Source organism: Lolium rigidum, chromosome 6 (genome assembly GCF_022539505.1).
Source record: "Lolium rigidum isolate FL_2022 chromosome 6, APGP_CSIRO_Lrig_0.1, whole genome shotgun sequence".
NCBI lineage: Eukaryota > Viridiplantae > Streptophyta > Magnoliopsida > Poales > Poaceae > Lolium > Lolium rigidum.
This window is the reverse complement of record NC_061513.1, coordinates 185,245,126-185,264,825: the sequence shown is the minus strand read 5'-3', so window position 1 is coordinate 185,264,825 and position 19,700 is coordinate 185,245,126.

Below are 19,700 nucleotides of genomic sequence, written 5' to 3'. Positions count from 1 at the left end.
TCTTTTCCTGCAAAAGAAAAATAAAGCAAAGACAAAGAAGAAATAACATTGGGTTAATGTTAAAATGTCTGTCTCCATATTTGGGAGACATTTTTAATATCGGAGACTAGCTAATGAGAAATAGGAACTTGTACTAGTCCTCAAATGGTGATTAGAGGGATTTATTCATATTTAGGCAACATTTGGATCAGCTAAGTATGTTTTGGGTCAATTTGGATCAATTTGATCATAAGGCTACAGTCAACAAGTAGGCATCAGGAATAAGTGGCAGCAGCTGATCCACATCAGAGAATGGTAAGGCAACCATAATATAATTCTATTCATTCTTAGGCAACAAGGCAACAATTGGCATATCCCTCTAATCTAGCTAGAATCCTTCAAAAGCCACATAGTTGATTAAATGAATCATGATTGACATGGAAAAGTCAATATGATCTGAATACAATTATCCTTAAGCCTCATATTAATTAAGCAAGGCCTAATTAATTCATAGACACATGGTCCATTAGACAATGATTGAGCTCACATGTTACTAGTTCAGTAAACAAAGGGAAACTGACAGCCAAGGAGAGATATTTTCATGGATAAGGCAAGGGCAGTGGTATGATTGCAACAAGGGAAAAGTGAGGCGACATTGAAACTTGTACTATCAGGTGATGTCACTACAAGCAGCTTACACACACATGCAAACACATGTGTTATCAACACCACAAACAGCAGCCCAGCAGTATAAATAGTACAGTAGTAGTACTAGCAGTTTTGCTAGCACATACACACCTCTCCAGCCGCACCCTTTGTTCTTTTCATTGACAAATGCAGTATCAACAGCTTTTGAGCACACACACTTCAGCCAAATCAATCAGTAGTTCATCTAGCCAAATCCACCTCATAATATCATCAGTTCTAGCAGAATACATGCATATCAACTAGAATCCAAGATCAACAAATAAATCATTAGGAGCTATCAAGAAGGTAGTAGGACCAAGCATGCCAAGGGTATCTCAGAGGCTACAAGAGCAAGATCAGGATACAGAAAGCAACAGGTAGAAGCTTATCACTGTCATTAATAGATCATGGTATGTTATCTTTAGGTTGCATACAAATCTGCGGGGAAAACAAAAGGAATAAAAATCATTCCATCAAATTACCCTTCGACTAGGTTTTTACCTAGGAGGATAGAGAGATGTATTCCTCTCAGAATGGCATAGAGGTGCTATGCTGAGTCATCACGGAGATTTAAAAACCAAGATATAGTATTTGTCTTATCCAATATTTTGCCTCAGCCTATTGCATCATTGGCTGGGCCAAGAAGTAAGCATAGTAATGTTCTTATCAGTTTATATTCAGAAGGAAGAGAAACCATCTGTAAAGGCAGCAAGATCCATAAATACAAGCCAACCATCAAGTAAATCATCAAGCATCAATACCTCTACCTTGTTGCTTAAACTCAAACTATTCATGCAACATCCAATTATTATACCAAGATAATTATGCTTGGATGAATTAACCATCCAAACAGGGGCACCACACTTACACATGCACAACCGAGTGTCCATATAGATAAATTTCAGAGAATTACTTGGGGTCCGGAAATGATCCCAGGCCAACCAAGTTATCTCTAAGAATAGCCATAATTAAAGCAATCATTTAATTGCCACCCAACCAACAAGCATCATGTATTGCTCAAGCAGCACAAGTACTAACCATGAATTGATTTTCCGAGCATATTTGAGTTCAATAAGGATTTAAAGTAGTAGAAGCTGAGCTGCTTCGAGCAACAATACGGTGTATACGCGGTAGATAAGAGCTATATCATTATCACAACAAGCCAATCGTATGCGGATGATTAAATCATCCAAAGTGGGGTACCAACATAGTACGAGCAGCTAGTAGCCAATTGAATCAAACGGGCTAATTTAGCTCCAGTACAACATCACCGAGAGCGGTGTATACTCAACAATATTGCAACAAATAGCACTATGACCATAGGCAGAGGAGTAAGGAAGGAGATAGCTCACAGCGCATTCCAGGGAGGAGATGAAGCAGTCGACGCCGGGGTTGCAGTCGCAGACGCCATCCAGCCGGCGTCGAGGAGGAAGTAATCACCAGCATCTGGAGCAAGCCGGGGCAAGCCAGGAGGGGCGCCAGGGTTGCAGCAACTGCTACCGTCCTGCCAGCGCCAAGCAGAAATCGTGGAGGATGACGAACCGTGCTCGTCGTCCAGAGCAGCCTCGGCGTGGCAGCACCGGAATCATGCCGACAGCCGAGCCCATCCGCAAGCCTGGGTTGCCGTCGAGCACATTTACAGGGGCGTGGAGAGAAGGGCGCCGATGGGGTTTATGTGGAGGAGGTCAGGGTGTAGCATGGAGGGCCGTAGCTGGCCGGAGTAGCGACGGCGGTGGCCAGGATCTCCACCGGCAGTAGCTAGGGTTCCCGGGTCGGGGGCGGCTGATTCTGACCACGAAGATCAAATCGACAGAGGGGAGGAGGTAGAGCTCGTCGAGGAGACATAAAGCCCCAACAAGATGGTACGGAGGTTGGCCAGGAGCAGCCGGGGGCGAGCGGCGCCGCCGCAGGGGCTTGGCGGTCGCGAGAGAGAAGAGAGGTGAGAGCGGTGACCGTGTGCGTGCGTGTGAGAGGGGTGAGCGAGAGTGGCGGGGGTTGGGTCGGGTCGTGGTCTTCGACCGAGGCCAACCAGGCCAACTCGGTTGGACCAGGCCATTGGGCCAGCCCAACAGACCACTTGGTCTATTTTTTTTTAGGAAAAACCTTTTAGACATTAAAGTAAATAAAAAAACAATAAATCGAAGTGAGTATCAGACAATGACATCTATAAATAAAAATAATACAAAACAAATACTTAAAATTCAAAAGAACAATAATATGAATTTTCCTCTAAATTTTAGAAGATTAATTTTAAATCTTAAACTATTAGGGCCTAAATACTAAAAATATAATTGTTTCTATTTTCACATCAAGAAAGTAGTAAATATTATTTTGTAATAAAATTTCATATAATACAACAATTGTTTCTTTATGGTTATGCTTAATCATACGAAAACCCTAATTGAACATTACTTCAACTATTAATTAAAAAAAACCTAAACCCTAATAGTAATTTTCATATTTTATTAAGTCTAAAAAAATATAATTTTAAATTCATTATTATTTCTACTTCAAAGTTATTATTTACTTCAACCTTTCTATTTAACAAGTTAATAATTTAAAAGGTTAAATAACCAACATAGAACCCTAATTCTGGAAATTAAACCCTAACTAGTATTTGTCTCAAATCTTAAACCTTTCAAATAATTAAATGCTAAGGCTAGTATTAATTTTGTTTCAAAACAATTAGCAACCACACCTATATTGTCAAATATCAATTCTAAGAGTTGTACCATAATTTAGAAATCCTAGTTTTAATTTGAGCAAGACTTGGATTCCATTATTTTATGTGATCATTCCACCTTAGTTATATTCTAAAACCCTAGTTATGTGTCACATGTGATCATGTGAGATTTACCTGACATATAGAACCCTAATAAGCAATAAATGAATCCATGTTTATGATCTACTAAAATAAGACTAAAACAATCCACATGAACTCATTATTTCATTGTGGGTTAACACATATATGATCCGAGTTAGTGCCACCTAGATATAAACCCTAGCTTATTACCACATGTCAGCACCATTGATCCTCATACTTAGTATCACACCATGGAATTCAACCTCAACCATCAAACCCTAGTGGAACCATAGTGATGAACCTTAATACCAATCTTGTGTAGTAATGCATATTATATGTCCCTATTCAACTAAACCTTAGCTAGGAATAATAAACCACCTAGCTTAGGAACCATTAGAGATTACTTAGGAAAGAAAATGGGGAGCCATAGTAAACCCTAATAGCTAACTTATGGAACCATCTTGATAACCATCCTTTGATATAATGCTTAGGAGAAACCATAGTAATAAACCTACCAATACTTGCTGCTTATAGAACCCTTTCAACTTAAGAACCCAACTGGTCCCTAATAATGAACTAAATGAAACCAATAGTAAACCCTAGAAACACTTAGATCCTATTTATAGTAGTTCTTGTTCCTGTTTAACATGTTCTTCAAAAGTTATTCTTTTGAAGTATAATATAAATAACCATCAACCATGTCTTGTAAAACTTAATACTGACCACTACTCTTAATTTGTTATGCAAACATCATTCCCTTGTGTGTATGTTTGTTATGATGCATTATATCACTTGTATATGCTAGTCTTATAACCAAACCCTAATAACAACCTTGTTTGAGAACCATCCTAAAAGTGCAACACGCCTAAAGAGATCTTTACAACTCAATCAAACCTAAATCATCGAGGTTAGGTTACGCTCGGGGCGATTGCATCTCATACTATGCATTATAGCATTTTTGCCAGTTCTTTAAACATTGTCCTTATCGGACAATGATGGTATTTCAGAATTTGGAGTTCTCACGCATCGAAGCTTTTGCCTGCATAATCTTGCAGTCAAGAAAGGCAAGTTCATCGCTTGCTCATGTCATTTGATTATTTTTATCAAATTATATGCAAAGTACTATACTTATCACTCTTGCATTGAAAAGCAAATATTATTTTACAATTATGAATATGATTATGTGGTGGGCAATGGAACCATGGTATGTGTTGATTGGTGGAGGTTCCATTGCACGGGTACTATTCATCTAGGATTAAGTACCAATGCCGTCCAGTGATTCTAGCGCCGTACATATCGCGTTAACCATAAGATCTATAATGGCTCTAGGGAAGTCAGCTGTATCTTTTCCATCTCGCATGCCAACGGACTAGTAATAAGGGTTGCCTGGATCGGTCTATCTTTGGTAAAGGTGGGGACATGTGGTCCGTCACAATCTACCATTAGATACAGGGGAGGGCAGACTTATTATTGGTCTATGAAGGATTGTAAGGGTTGTCCGGATCGGTCTATCTATGGTGTATAGGACAGGGCACATAAGTTGTTCGGATCGGTCTACCTTAACGGTATAGGGGAGAACAAGTGCTTGTGTTGGTCTACCCATAGATATAGGGGAGGGCAGACTTACAAAAGGGTGGGTCTGCGGGGTCACGGAGAAGGCAGTGATTGGCTTGGTTCTTATACCTGACCTCACACCAAAGGAAGTGTGAACGAGCAAGCTACTCGGTTGGCAACAAGGTTAAGTTCTCTTATGGGAAAAGTAACGCACCTATGCAGAGGATACTGAATTGTGATCTGTCACTCCCTGTTCCGGGAAGGGAAGCTGCGAACGCGGCGGAAAGGAATTCCATGAAGTTCTAGTCAACTCGTGAAGAGCGACGGGCATAGTTTTCGAATAAAATAAACCTTTTGAAGAAATGATTATGAAAACTTGCATTCGCCTATGACTTTCCGGTCCGTGGCTGTAGCTAGTGCATGATACACCTATTCCCTAATATGAACTTGCTGAGTACGCTCGTACTCATCCCACTCTTAAATCCCCTGCTTAGCTATGGAGGCACCGGAGGAGAAACTACCGTGGAACTCGAAGACAAAGGAGTCAACTGCAACAAGATGAAGAATCCAAGCAAAGAAGTCAATGAAGTCAACTGCTACAGCAACTAGAGTGGAAACCTAGACTAGTAATAGAAGGGAACCTTTCCCTAATCCTAGCACCTAAGTAGCTAGAGTTCTATAGCCAGCCTAGTAGCTCTTAAGCTTGAGTTAGCAATAGGTTAGGCTACGAGTCGTTCTTCTGGAGCTTTATTTGAAGTTTTACCTCACTGTAAAGTAGGAGGTCTGTGTTGATCTTACTGTAAACAGCTGGTGTATCCTTCTATAGACATACCTTGGACTCGCATATGTTTCTGTTGTACCACTCTGAGGGATGTAATGTGAGTGGAACGGTGTTTCACTTGTGTTATATCAACGACTTGTGTACTACAACATGCAGTGGTACGCTGGGTCACCACAGCTGGTATCAGAGCAAATGCTTTGACCCTAGGATTAAAACCCTTTAAAGGAGACCTATAGGTTTGGTAGTGTCTATAGGAAGTTGTATTAGCTAAGTCAACTATGCTAAACCAATTATTCTTTTGACTTGAGATGGGTATTCACTTGAGAATAATCCTGACACACTTGAGTCAATCTTTCTTATCTATCTTTCTTAAGTACAATTGATTAGTTATCATGCTTCATTCCAAATAACTAGAACACCAATGGAGTTTAAGATAATGGGTGGTAGAAGACCACAATCGGTATACAATACATGGTAGTCCAAAGAGAGGATACAACCATAAGGAAGATATCCTATTGGAAGAAGTATACCAATGCAAGTTAAGGTTAAGTAAGAGTAATTTAAATGTCAAATGACTGATATTAAGTAATGAAAATAAGTTACATGAGGTAGGATATACCTATGATGAGTCAATCATAGGAGGTAAGGAAGAGTGATAGGAGTTATACAGATTCACTTTTCATAGTAGATTTGGTAATCATATATGATTCACTTGAGAGTCATGATGTGATGGAGTAGAACATCATAAGTACGATAACAGAAGTATGATAAGGAGTAGGATTTAAGGAATAGTTCGAAAACTTAGGCCTTAAAATCATGTTAACTATATCAAATATTCTAGAACCATAGTCCTTAGTTTAAAGAAGGCTTATTTAGAGCATATCACATAGAGAAAACCTGGAGTTATAGGTGGTATATTCTAACAATCTTGTGTCTAGAGTAGCCATGTTATAGCCTCGAGAGATCATGTGAGGTTAGTTTTCAATTAAATGGAAGGTAAGTTAGCACTTTCCAAGGAAATTAGGTCGACCACAACTATCTTGGAACAATTTGCTCAAGTTTATTTAATTGCAAGTGAGCAACTGAGGTAAATATTGAGACAAATAGTAGAAATCCCTATATATGTGCTAAGTATCACAACCTAAACCTATCTTATGTGGTGTTATATACTACACATCTGATCCTGATGTTTAGGGATGTCTTACCCAACTATTATATTCGGGCATATAAAGATGTGTATTATAAGCACAAAGCTGAATGTTCTTGGATTTTATTGGATTTTCATTGTTTGACTAGATCCATACATGAAGTTTGACCTTGATATGCAAATGCATGTTGCAATATCAAGCTCTTACTTGATGTTATAGGTCTAGAGGGTAAAGGTATTTGTGTGAGGAAGTGGCGAATTCTGAAGATTTTGAAGACAAAATGAAGGTTCACTAGAAGAAGGAAGTAAAGTTGTGGGAAGCCACCACAATAATCTAAAAGAAGGACTAATCAAAACTCACTTTTATCCTCAATTGAGGAGTACTTCAACATGGAAGTACCATGGAAGTGAGAAAAATAGTGAATATGGAGCAGTAGAAGTGGAGCCATATTCATTATGGAAGAAGAGAATGCTAGTGAAGTCACTTAAGGTACTATTTTCATAGTGTCAACAAGTGGTTTTCTTACAAAACAAACCCTAGAAGAAGGAAAGTGGACAAGTGAAGTCACAGCAGATATAATAAGACCGCAACTGATATAGGAAAACATGAAGAGGAAGCATTGAAAATGAGATAGATCTTAACTAAAATTATAAAAGTATCCGCATCTGGTAGGTAGATGTTGACTAGAACCATATATAGTCCACAACTGGTATTAAATAAGCCACATCTGGTGCTAGATAGTCTTCAGCTGGTAACAGATATTCCGCAGCTTAATCATTCTTTCACTCTAAAGGAAAGAGGGATTCCGCAGCTGGTATTTTGTAGCTGGTAAACATATAGTCGGAGGATTCACATTGGATACCCACAACTGTGTGGATACACTGCAAAGAATTCTTCGTGAGACTTTAGAATAGTACAAACTAAAAACCAGACCAAGACCAATCTTCTAACCTTGGAGTTTAATGATTAGAAGAATAGGAGTAAAGATCATTAATAAACTCCAAGGGGGAGAGGAAGTCTGAAGGAGAAGTATGAAAATATGCTTTGTAGTATGACAAAGAAGGTCTGAACTGAGAGGAAGTCCGATCTTATTTTTATAAGGTTGTTGGAAAGTATCCATATAATAGTATTCTCAGGAGGATGTCAGACCAGAAGCCGAGGTTCATATCTCGAAGAAGTAAGGGTTGGACCCTAACTTGTGCAGGTAATTGTTAATTAATCAAAACTAAGAGAATTTGTGTACGTCTAGGATAATGAAGTTGGATGAAGAAGGTGTCGGAGGACAATTAAAAGCTTAAGAAGGCTAAAGACCGAAGGGTGTGACCATACCTAAACATAAGCTTATTAGGAAGATTTCTATCATGGAACCTAAAGAAACCAAAAAGAGGATAACTAGCATAAACTAGAAGCCATGATTGGATGGACTAAATGAGTCTAATCCATTCGAAGGAATAAACCATCAAGACCATATCTATTGTAAATACCTTACTAAGTACCATTACTTTAGTTATGCTAGTAAGGGAAAAAGATACCCTACCTTGAACAATTCTTTTAGAATTAAGCTTTGAATCACCGCAGCTGGCAGAACCAAGTTTTGGGTACCCAGATAGGAATCTGTCATCACAACCAATAGTAAAGTCTATTAGCATAATAAGATGTTCTAATCCAAGGATCTTTGAAGAGTAGGACAATAAGTTTATAGTGTTGGAAGAAATCATAAAATGGAAGGAAGTATCACATCAGAGGACTCCAGGAAGGATCGGGATAAGGGATATATCTAATTATATCTAAGGAGATCGCCATGGAGTTTGGAAGAGATCGTGATCTGTTTAAGTCAGTTTCACCTTCCGAAACATGAGAGCGTTCGAACTTCGGGACGAAGTTCAGTTTAAGGGGGAGAGGCTGTAATATCCCAGGTTTAGAGGCAAGAAAAAGAGAGAACACGAGAGTGTGTATTGCATTCATGCATAGAAAATCCGGGGAATTTTCACGCGTTCATCTAAAAACACAAAGTGATCGAGGTTTCTCTTGTGTCGATGGAATAGATGTATGTTATCGACACAAGTGCGATAAATTTCGACATGACCTTTGTTTATTCATTATGTTTTCAAGGGAAATAGTTTGAATGCAAATTCAAATATGAAAGACATAATTCAAATAGTAATTTGAATTGGAATTTGAATTCTAAACAATTATATAATACAAAGTAAATATAAATATAAATGAGAATCAAATATTACAAATAATATTTCACATAAGTATTTCCTTTACAACATTTATTGAATATTACATGTTGGAAAAGAAATGGAAGATTACAAAAGTAATAAAAAAGGGGAAATCCTAAACTAAATCTTCATCTTCCAAATATCTTCCAATCTTCTTATTCTTTTCCTGCAAAAGAAAAATAAAGCAAAGACAAAGAAGAAATAACATTGGGTTAATGTTAAAATGTCTGTCTCCATATTTGGGAGACATTTTTACTATTGGAGACTAGCTAATGAGAAATAGGAACTTGTCCTAGTCCTCAAATGGTGATTAGAGGGATTTATTCATATTTAGGCAACATTTGGATCAGCTAAGTATGTTTTGGGTCAATTTGGATCAATTTGATCATAAGGCTACAATCAACAAGTAGGCATCAGGAATAAGTGGCAGCAGCTGATCCACATCAGAGAATGGTAAGGCAACCATAATATAATTCTATTCATTCTTAGGCAACAAGGCAACAATTTGCATATCCCTCTAATCTAGCTAGAACCCTTCAAAAGCCACATAGTTGATTAAATGAATCATGATTGACATGGAAAAGTCAATATGATCCGAATACAATTATCCTTAAGCCTCATATTAATTAAGCAAGGCCTAATTAATTCATAGACACATGGTCCATTAGACAATGATTGAGCTCACATGTTACTAGTTCAGTAAACAAAGGGAAACTGACAGCCAATGAGAGATATTTTCATGGATAAGGCAAGGGCAGTGGTATGATTGCAACAAGGGAAAAGTGAGGCGACATTGAAACTTGTACTATCAGGTGATGTCACTACAAGCAGCTTACACACACATGCAAACACATGTGTTGTCAACACCACAAACAGCAGCCCAGCAGTATAAATAGTACAGTAGTGTTATCACCAGATTTTGGCCAAATCAGGAGATGGGCCGTAATTGAGATGGGCTTGAAGAATATACTCGTGGAGCGTCTCTGAAGCGGCCTTGCACGAAGAGTTTGGGCTGAATTGCCCGTGTATCTGTATAGTAGATCGCATCTTAGTTTAGAATTAAAAGATTAGAGTTTAACCCGTGCACGGTTAGGTGCACGCCCGAATTAGAAAGTCCCCTGGACTATAAATATGTATCTAGGGTTATCGAAAAAGGAGGACAATCACGTTCACAACAAACACAAACCAGGCGCATCGCCACCCCTTGTTTCGAGGGTTTCTTCCGGGTAAGCATCATGCTGCCTAGATCGCATCTTGCGATCTAGGCAGCGTACGTTTATTCGTTTATCCTGTGTTGCTCGTGCTGAAGCATTGTTGATGGCGAGTAACACTATTTATTGTAGATGTTTTGGGGCTTGCATTGGTGCTTTTCTTACATATATTTGCTTAGCTATGCCGTCCCTCGATATCTAGCTGCCCTTATACCTATCTAGGTGTAAGGGCAGCACCTTGCTTGTTTGTCGTCTAGTAGATCCAATCTGTTATAGTTGCTCCTTGTTTTTCAAGGATTGGTTTAATATCCGTATGGTTAGGCCTTGCAAACGGGTTGAACGATCCGGTAGTCCTTAAGGTATAGTTTGTTAACCCTAAGAGGGATTGTTCCGGGAATTAACTTAATGTTGGTTTTTAGGCCTCTTTTAGGGTTAGCTTTCTACCATCTTTCGTGTCTATTAGGCTCAACTACGCGTAGGATGTTCCGATCATACGGTGAAAACCCTAAACTGTCGTGGATTGGTTTAACTTTATGTTGATCAAGCAGGAGCCCCATGTCATCGTAAACTCAACGTGAATCATGGGGCGATCGGCTCCTTGAGCCGATCCACAGGGTAACCTGAGAGCCGATCGGGCTCGTATTTAATGTTTACGTGTCTACCATGCAGGAGACTAATCGAAGCAATCCAACACCTTCCTGACCAGGTATAGGTCAGGTGGCACGCCCTTGCAACCGCCAGGACGTGTGCCGGAACTTTGCGGGACGACGTCGAGGGACAAGGGCCCACCCAGCAGTCTTGGCAGCCTCCCGGCTCTTCGTGTTGCTTAACCACTCCTCGCCGGTGGGTTTTGGCAGGCAACAAGTAGTAGTACTAGCAGTTTTGCTAGCACATACACACCTCTCCAGCCGCACCCTTTGTTCTTTTCATTGACAAATGCAGTATCAACAGCTTTTGAGCACACACACTTCAGCCAAATCAATCAGTAGTTCATCTAGCCAAATCCACCTCATAATATCATCAGTTCTAGCAGAATACATGCATATCAACTAGAATCCAAGATCAACAAATAAATCATTAGGAGCTATCAAGAAGGTAGTAGGACCAAGCATGCCAAGGGTATCTCAGAGGCTACAAGAGCAAGATCAGGATACAGAAAGCAACAGGTAGAAGCTTATCACTGTCATTAATAGATCATGGTATGTTATCTTTAGGTTGCATACAAATCTGCGGGGAAAACAAAAGGAATAAAAATCATTCCATCAAATTACCCTTCGACTAGGTTTTTACCTAGGAGGATAGAGAGATGTATTCCTCTCATAATGGCATAGAGGTGCTATGCTGAGTCATCACGGAGATTTAAAAACCAAGATATAGTATCTGTCTTATCCAATATTTTGCCTCGGCCTATTGCATCATTGGCTGGGCCAAGAAGTAAGCATAGTAATGTTCTTATTAGTTTATATTCAGAAGGAAGAGAAACCATCTGTAAAGGCAGCAAGATCCATAAATACAAGCCAACCATCAAGTAAATCATCAAGCATCAATACCTCTACCTTGTTGCTTAAACTCAAACTATTCATGCAACATCCAATTATTATACCAAGATAATTATGCTTGGATGAATAAACCATCCAAACAGGGGCACCACACTTACACATGCACAACCGAGTGTCCATATAGATAAATTTCAGAGAATTACTTGGGGTCCAGGAAATGATCCCAGGCCAACCAAGTTATCTCTAAGAATAGCCATAATTAAAGCAATCATTTAATTGCCACCCAACCAACAAGCATCATGTATTGCTCAAGCAGCACAAGTACTAACCATGAATTGATTTTCCAGCATATTTGAGTTCAATAAGGATTTAAAGTAGTAGAACTGAACTGCTTCAGCAACAATACAGTGTATACGCAGTAGATAAGAGCTATATCATTATCACAACAAGCCAACTGTGTCTGGATGATTAAATCATCCAAAGTGGGGTACCAACATAGTACAGGCAGCTAGTAGCCAATTGAATCAAACAGGCTAATTTAGCTCCAGTACAACATCACCAGAGGCAGTGTATACTCAACAATATTGCAACAAATAGCACTATGACCATAGGCAGAGGAGTAAGGAAGGAGATAGCTCACAGCGCATTCCAGGGAGGAGATGAAGCAGTCGATGCCGGGGTTGCAGTCGCAGACGCCATCCAGCCGGCGTCGAGGAGGAAGTAATCACCAGCATCTGGAGCAAGCCGTGGCAAGCCAGGAGGGGCGCCAAGGTTGCAGCAACTGCTACCGTCCTGCCAGCGCCAAGCAGAAATCGTGGAGGATGACGAACCGTGCTTGTCGTCCAGAGCAGCCTCGGCGTGGCAGCACCGGAATCATGCCGACAGCCGAGCCCATCCGCAAGCCTGGGTTGCCGTCGAGCACATTTACAGGGGCGTGGAGAGAAGGGCGCCGATGGGGTTTATGTGGAGGAGGTCAGGGTGTAGCGTGGAGGGCCGTAGCTGGCCGGAGTAGCGACGGCGGTGGCCAGGATCTCTACCGGCAGTAGCTAGGGTTCCCGGGTCGGGGCGGCTGATTCTGACCACGAAGATCAAATCGACAGAGGGGAGGAGGTAGAGCTCGTCGAGGAGACATAAAGCCCCAACAAGATGGTACCGAGGTTGGCCAGGAGCAGTCGGGGGCGAGCGGCGCCGCCGCAGGGGCTTGGCGGTCGCGAGAGAGAAGAGAGGTGAGAGCGGTGACCGTGTGCGTGCGTGTGAGAGGGGTGAGCGAGAGTGGCGGGGGGTTGGGTCGGGTCGTGGTCTTCGACCGAGCCCGACCAGGCCAACTCGGTTGGACCAGGCCATTGGGCCAGCCCAACAGACCACTTGGTCTATTTTTTTTAGGAAAAACCTTTTAGACATTTAAGTAAATAAAAAAGAAAACAATAAATCGAAGTGAGTATCAGACAATGACATCTATAAATAAAAATAATACAAAACAAATACTTAAAATTTAAAAGAACAATAATATGAATTTTCCTCTAAATTTTAGAAGATTAATTTTAAATCTTAAACTATTAGGACCTAAATACTAAAAATATAATTGTTTCTATTTTCACATCAAGAAAGTAGTAAATATTATTTTGTAATAAAATTTCATATAATACAACAATTGTTTCTTTATGGTTATGTTTAATCATATGAAAACCCTAATTGAACATTACTTCAACTATTAATTAAAAAAAACCTAAACCCTAATAGTAATTTTCATATTTTATTAAGTCTAAAAAAATGTTAAATTCATTATTATTTCTACTTCAAAGTTATTATTTACTTCAACCTTTCTATTTAACAAGTTAATAATTTAAAAGGTTAAATAACCAACATAGAACCCTAATTCTGGAAATTAAACCCTAACTAGTATTTGTCTCAAATCTTAAACCTTTCAAATAATTAAATGCTAAGGCTAGTATTAATTTTGTTTCAAAACAATTAGCAACCACACCTATATTGTCAAATATCAATTTTAAGAGTTGTACCATAATTTAGAAATCCTAGTTTTAATTTGAGCAAGACTTGGATTCCATTATTTTATGTGATCATTCCACCTTAGTTATATTCTAAAACCCTAGTTATGTGTCACATGTGATCATGTGAGATTTACCTGACATATAGAACCCTAATAAGCAACAAATGAATCCATGTTTATGATCTACTAAAATAAGACTAAAACAATCCACATGAACTCATTATTTCATTGTGGGTTAACACATATATGATCCAGTTAGTGCCACCTAGATATAAACGCTAGCTTATTATCACATGTTAGCACCATTGATCCTCATACTTAGTATCACACCATGGAATTCAACCTCAACCATCAAACCCTAGTGGAACCATAGTGATGAACCCTAATACCAATCTTGTGTAGTAATGCATATTATATGCCCCTATTCAACTAAACCTTAGCTAGGAATAATAAACCACCTAGCTTAGGAACCATTAGAGATTACTTAGGAAAGAAAATGGGGAGCCATAGTAAACCCTAATAGCTAACTTATGGAACCATCTTGATAACCATCCTTTGATATAATTCTTAGGAGAAACCATAGTAATAAACCTACCAATACTTGCTGCTTATAGAACCCTTTCAACTTAAGAACCCAACTGGTCCCTAATAATGAACTAAATGAAACCAATAGTAAACCCTAGAAACACTTAGATCCTATTTATAGTAGTTCTTGTTCTTGTTTAACATGTTCTTCAAAAGTTATTCTTTTGAAGTATAATATAAATAACCATCAACCATGTCTTGTAAAACTTAATACTGACCACTACTCTTAATTTGTTATGCAAACATCATTCCCTTGTGTGTATATTTGTTATGATGCATTATATCACTTGTATATGCTAGTCTTATAACCAAACCCTAATAACAACCTTGTTTGAGAACCATCCTAAAAGTGCAACACGCCTAAAGAGATCTTTACAACTCAATCAAACCTAAATCATCGAGGTTAGGTTACGCTCGGGACGATTGCATCTCATACTATGCATTATAGCATTTTTGCCAGTTCTTTAAACATTGTCCTTATCGGACAATGATGGTATTTCAGAATTTGGAGTTCTCACGCATCGAAGCTTTTGCCTGCATAATCTTGCATTCAAGAAAGGCAAGTTCATCGCTTGCTCATGTCATTTGATTATTTTTATCAAATTATATGCAAAGTACTATACTTATCACTCTTGCATTGAAAAGCAAATATTATTTTACAATTATGAATATGATTATGTGGTGGGCAATGGAACCATGGTATGTGTTGATTGGTGGAGGTTCCATTGCACGGGTACTATTCATCTAGGATTAAGTACCAATGCCGTCCAGTGATTCTAGCGCCGTACATATCGCGTTAACCATAAGATCTATAATGGCTCTAGGGAAGTCAGCTGTATCTTTTCCCTCTCGCATGCAAACGGACTAGTAATAAGGGTTGCCTGGATCGGTCTATCTTTGGTAAAGGTGGGGACATGTGGTCCGTCACGGTCTACCATTAGATACAGGGGAGGGCAGACTTATTATTGGTCTATGAAGGATTGTAAGGGTTGTCCGGATCGGTCTATCTATGGTGTATAGGACAGGGCACATAAGTTGTTCGGATCGGTCTACCTTAACGGTATAGGGGAGAACAAGTGCCTGTGTTGGTCTACCCATAGATATAGGGGAGGACAGACTTACAAAAGGGTGGGTCTGCGGGGTCGCGGAGAAGGCAGTGATTGGCTTGGTTCTTATACCTGACCTCACACCAAAGGAAGTGTGAACGAGCAAGCTACTCGGTTGGCAACAAGGTTAAGTTCTCTTATGGGAAAAGTAACACACCTATGCAGAGGATACTGAATTGTGACTGTCACTCCCTGTTCCGGGAAGGGAACTGCGAACGCGGCAGGAAAGGAATTCCATGAAGTTCTAGTCAACCTGTGAAGACTGACGGGCATAGTTTTCAGAATAAAATAAACCTTTTGAAGAAATGATTATGAAAACTTGCATTCGCCTATGACTTTCCGGTGCCGTGGCTGTAGCTAGTGCATGATACACCTATTCCCTAATATGAACTTGCTGAGTACGCTCGTACTCATCCCACTCTTAAATCCCCTGCTTAGCTATGGAGGCACCAGAGGAGAAACTACCGTGGAACTCGAAGACAAAGGAGTCAACTGCAACAAGATGAAGAATCCAAGCAAAGAAGTCAATGAAGTCAACTGCTACAGCAACTAGAGTGGAAACCTAGACTAGTAATAGAAGGGAACATTTCCCTAATCCTAGCACCTAAGTAGCTAGAGTTCTATAGCCAGCCTAGTAGCTCTTAAGCTTGAGTTAGCAATAGGTTAGGCTACGAGTCGTTCTTCTGGAGCTTTATTTGAAGTTTTACCTCACTGTAAAGTAGGAGGCTGTGTTGATCTTCTGTAAACAGCTGGTGTATCCTTCTATAGACATACCTTGGACTCGCATATGTTTCTGTTGTACCACTCTGAGGGATGTAATGTGAGTGGAACGGTGTTTCACTTGTGTTATATCAACGACTTGTGTACTACAACATGCAGTGGTACGCTGGGTCACCACACTTAATGACGTGATCTTATGCTACGCTTAATTGGGTGTGTCCATTACATCATTCACATAATGATATAACCTTGTCATTAATAACATCCAATGTTCATGATCACGAAACGATGATCATCTATTAATCAACAAGCTAGTTATACAAGAGGCTTACTAGGGACTTCTTGTTGTTTACATAACACACATGTATCAATGTTTCGGTTAATACAATTATAGCATGGCATATAAACATTTATCATAAACACAAAGATATATAATAACCAATTTATTATTGCCTCTTGGGCATATCTCCAACAAAAACTACTGCACTATTTTTATTGTTTGCTTGTCAATCTGCTAACCAATACCTTCAGCTCCTCGTGGGTTCGACAACCTTTCTTATTGAAAAGTACTACAACTAATCTCCTGTACTTGGGAGCCATCACCAACATAAGTTGCATAGTCACCTATTTGATCATTTCGAAAAAAAAACTATTTGACTACTGAAGCGGAAGATAACCGAGACGATGTGTTGACCGAGAGATCGATACGCCGGTTTATTGGAGAGTCTGTGGGTAAAATACTACTTGATTAGTGGAGGAGAAAGAAAAACTGGAAGAGTGATTAGTTAGATTTATGAACCTATTTAATTGGCTAAAATGGGACCACTAGATGTGGAAATAAGGTGGGAAGGACGCGAAGGAGAGAGAAAAAATAATAGGGAGAGGAGGAAGGGCGACGAATGGTGACTGCGGGTAGGTGGGTTATTCGTTGTGCAATAAGTCAATGTGCGAGACTACTAGCCACGGGCGGAACCATAAACTGCTATCAATAAGAAGTTAATTGCCGCGTGCCCTGGTATGGCCCGCTGCCACTCCATTGCTCTCACCCGCGACCCGCCACCCAAATATATTGAAAGCGGACGCACAACTGGACACACGGTCGGTATGAACATACGAGTCAGGTGCCACCATGGGCACCCGCTCCGGAAACTTTCTAGATCCAAGTGCAGTCGAAGCACACCTAGTAGTTGCGTGCGGTGTCTTTCGGTCCACTACTACTAGGAGCACACCAGTCTTGTGCGTTTTTCCGGCTTACAACACATAAGAGCAGTCTGGGCATGTCTTATAGCGTTTTCTCAACTAGTGGCGTGAGAAGCTACAACCAGTTAAGGAAAATTCAGTCCAAAATGTATTGTGCCAAAGTGTGTCTATTCGATTAATCTGCATTATCGCGTGTGTTACCTATTAGAATACCTGCAGTGTGTGATTTTTTATGACTAATAAACTTGAAATCCTAGCTAGATGAAGAATTGAAGAGTGGGCATGTAACAGTGGACGAGCCTGAACCCGCGAGCAGCTGCGACGAGGTAAGCAAAATTATGCATTGTGCCAAAGTGTGTCAATGCGATTAATTTGCATTACCATGTGCCCATTACCTATGAAAATACCTGCACTCCTGCAGTGTGTGATTTCTTATGTCTAATAAACTTGGGATCCTAGCTAGATGAAGAATTGAAGAGTGAACATGTAACTAAACTATATTCTATACAAAATATAGAGCAGTAGTTTTGACTGAAGGTATTGGTTGTCGCCACTGTGCTTTGACTTTTGCTCACGTTGTTGACCTGCTATGTGAGTCTTGGTACGATTCCTCTTAGGTTTCACGCACCAAGGTTTAGGCATATAAAGTACTCCATCCGTTCCAAAGCTTAGGGCGTAAAAATTTCAGCGTGGTTAGAGCATGTCTAACAGACCTCCTAAATTTCTGCCCCGTATAACACAAGTAGAGAGCCCTGTATTCAATTTCGATCGGCCGAAAACTCGTCCGAGCTAGCAGACCCGTATCCCTAAACTGTAAAAGAGCATATTACTAGAATATACCAAATTAATTTTTTCCCCTTCTTCCTCCTCCGGCCGACGACAAAAGCACGGCCTCAACTGCTAGCCTTGGTTGCAGCTATACGTGGTGAATTCATTTGAATTGGCAGTCAAGGTCCATGTGTATTGCCATCTAGATTTTTTTTTTCGAGAGTACGCGAATGCGTACCTGAATTTTATAGAAGGTAGAAATATGTACAAGAAAAAGGAGCCCAAACACATGCGAAGGGCTCCCAAAGACTCCAGCAACAAAGCAAGGGACTACTCTCTCCTATCCTGGACTCCTACTCCTGCACTACTCTCGACCCTCCGAGCCGTTTTCAACAACCTGAACTCCTCCACAATGTCGTCCGCAACCTGCTTGGGTGTGCGGTTTCGGTTCCGGTGCTGAAAGGCTTCGGCATTCCTATTCTTCCAGAGGGCATAGCCTACCGTACATATAAGGCCATCGAACCACCTTCTTTCTCTCGTGCTGCATCTCAATCTTTCAGCTGACCACCAGGCCTCAATCGTATCCTCCATGCTTGGGATTCTCAAGTTGATCTTCAGTGCATGCCCACATCTAAAAAGCACCTCTCTTGCTACGACACATTGGATGAAGAATGTGTTCCGCGGTGTCCTCCTCTTGCAAGCAGACGAAGCACCCTGCCGAGTGTGCTTGCAGACCATGTCGGAATCTCCTATCGGAGGTCCATCTAGATTTCTAATTTAACTTTCCACGGAGAGAGACCAATGTAGGCCGAAGCCACCAAATAGATTGAGTAAGAGATGCATTTATGTCGCTGCAGAGTGCTGAGCAGTGAGCACATAACGAAATCAAGCCGATACGGACGCGCTCGCGGCCAACGAGGACCATGCGAGCTGATGCGGACGCGCTCGTGGCTGACGCGCGGCGCCTGCGGGACGGGTGGCTGAGGCACGCGGCCAGGCGGAGGACGACGCTGCCAAGGACGCGCTCGTCACCACGGCGGCCGAGGCCTTCCTGGAGTTCCTGGCCAGGGAGATGGACGGCGGCGGGGTCTCGGAGGCGGACGCGGCCAGGGCCGACGCGATCCACGCGGCCCGCCACGGCGAGACTGCAGACCGACGTCGGCCTGCAGTTGCGATTTTCTGAAAGTTCAGCGCGCCACGAGTGAGGGGTTGACCCTCTATGCCCGCTCCCACCCCGCACAAGTAGGGGGCGAAGACCCGCCCCGTAATCGAAAACAACAAAAATCGGAGCGGGGGGCGTTTTTACGTGGTCTGCCAGACGGTCGGGTAGAGCCGAAACCCGTATTCCGGCGGTTATTATACGGGTTTGGCCGTTTTAAGGGGTCTGTTAGACATGCTCTTATTTAGGTAGCCATCGGTGGAGAGA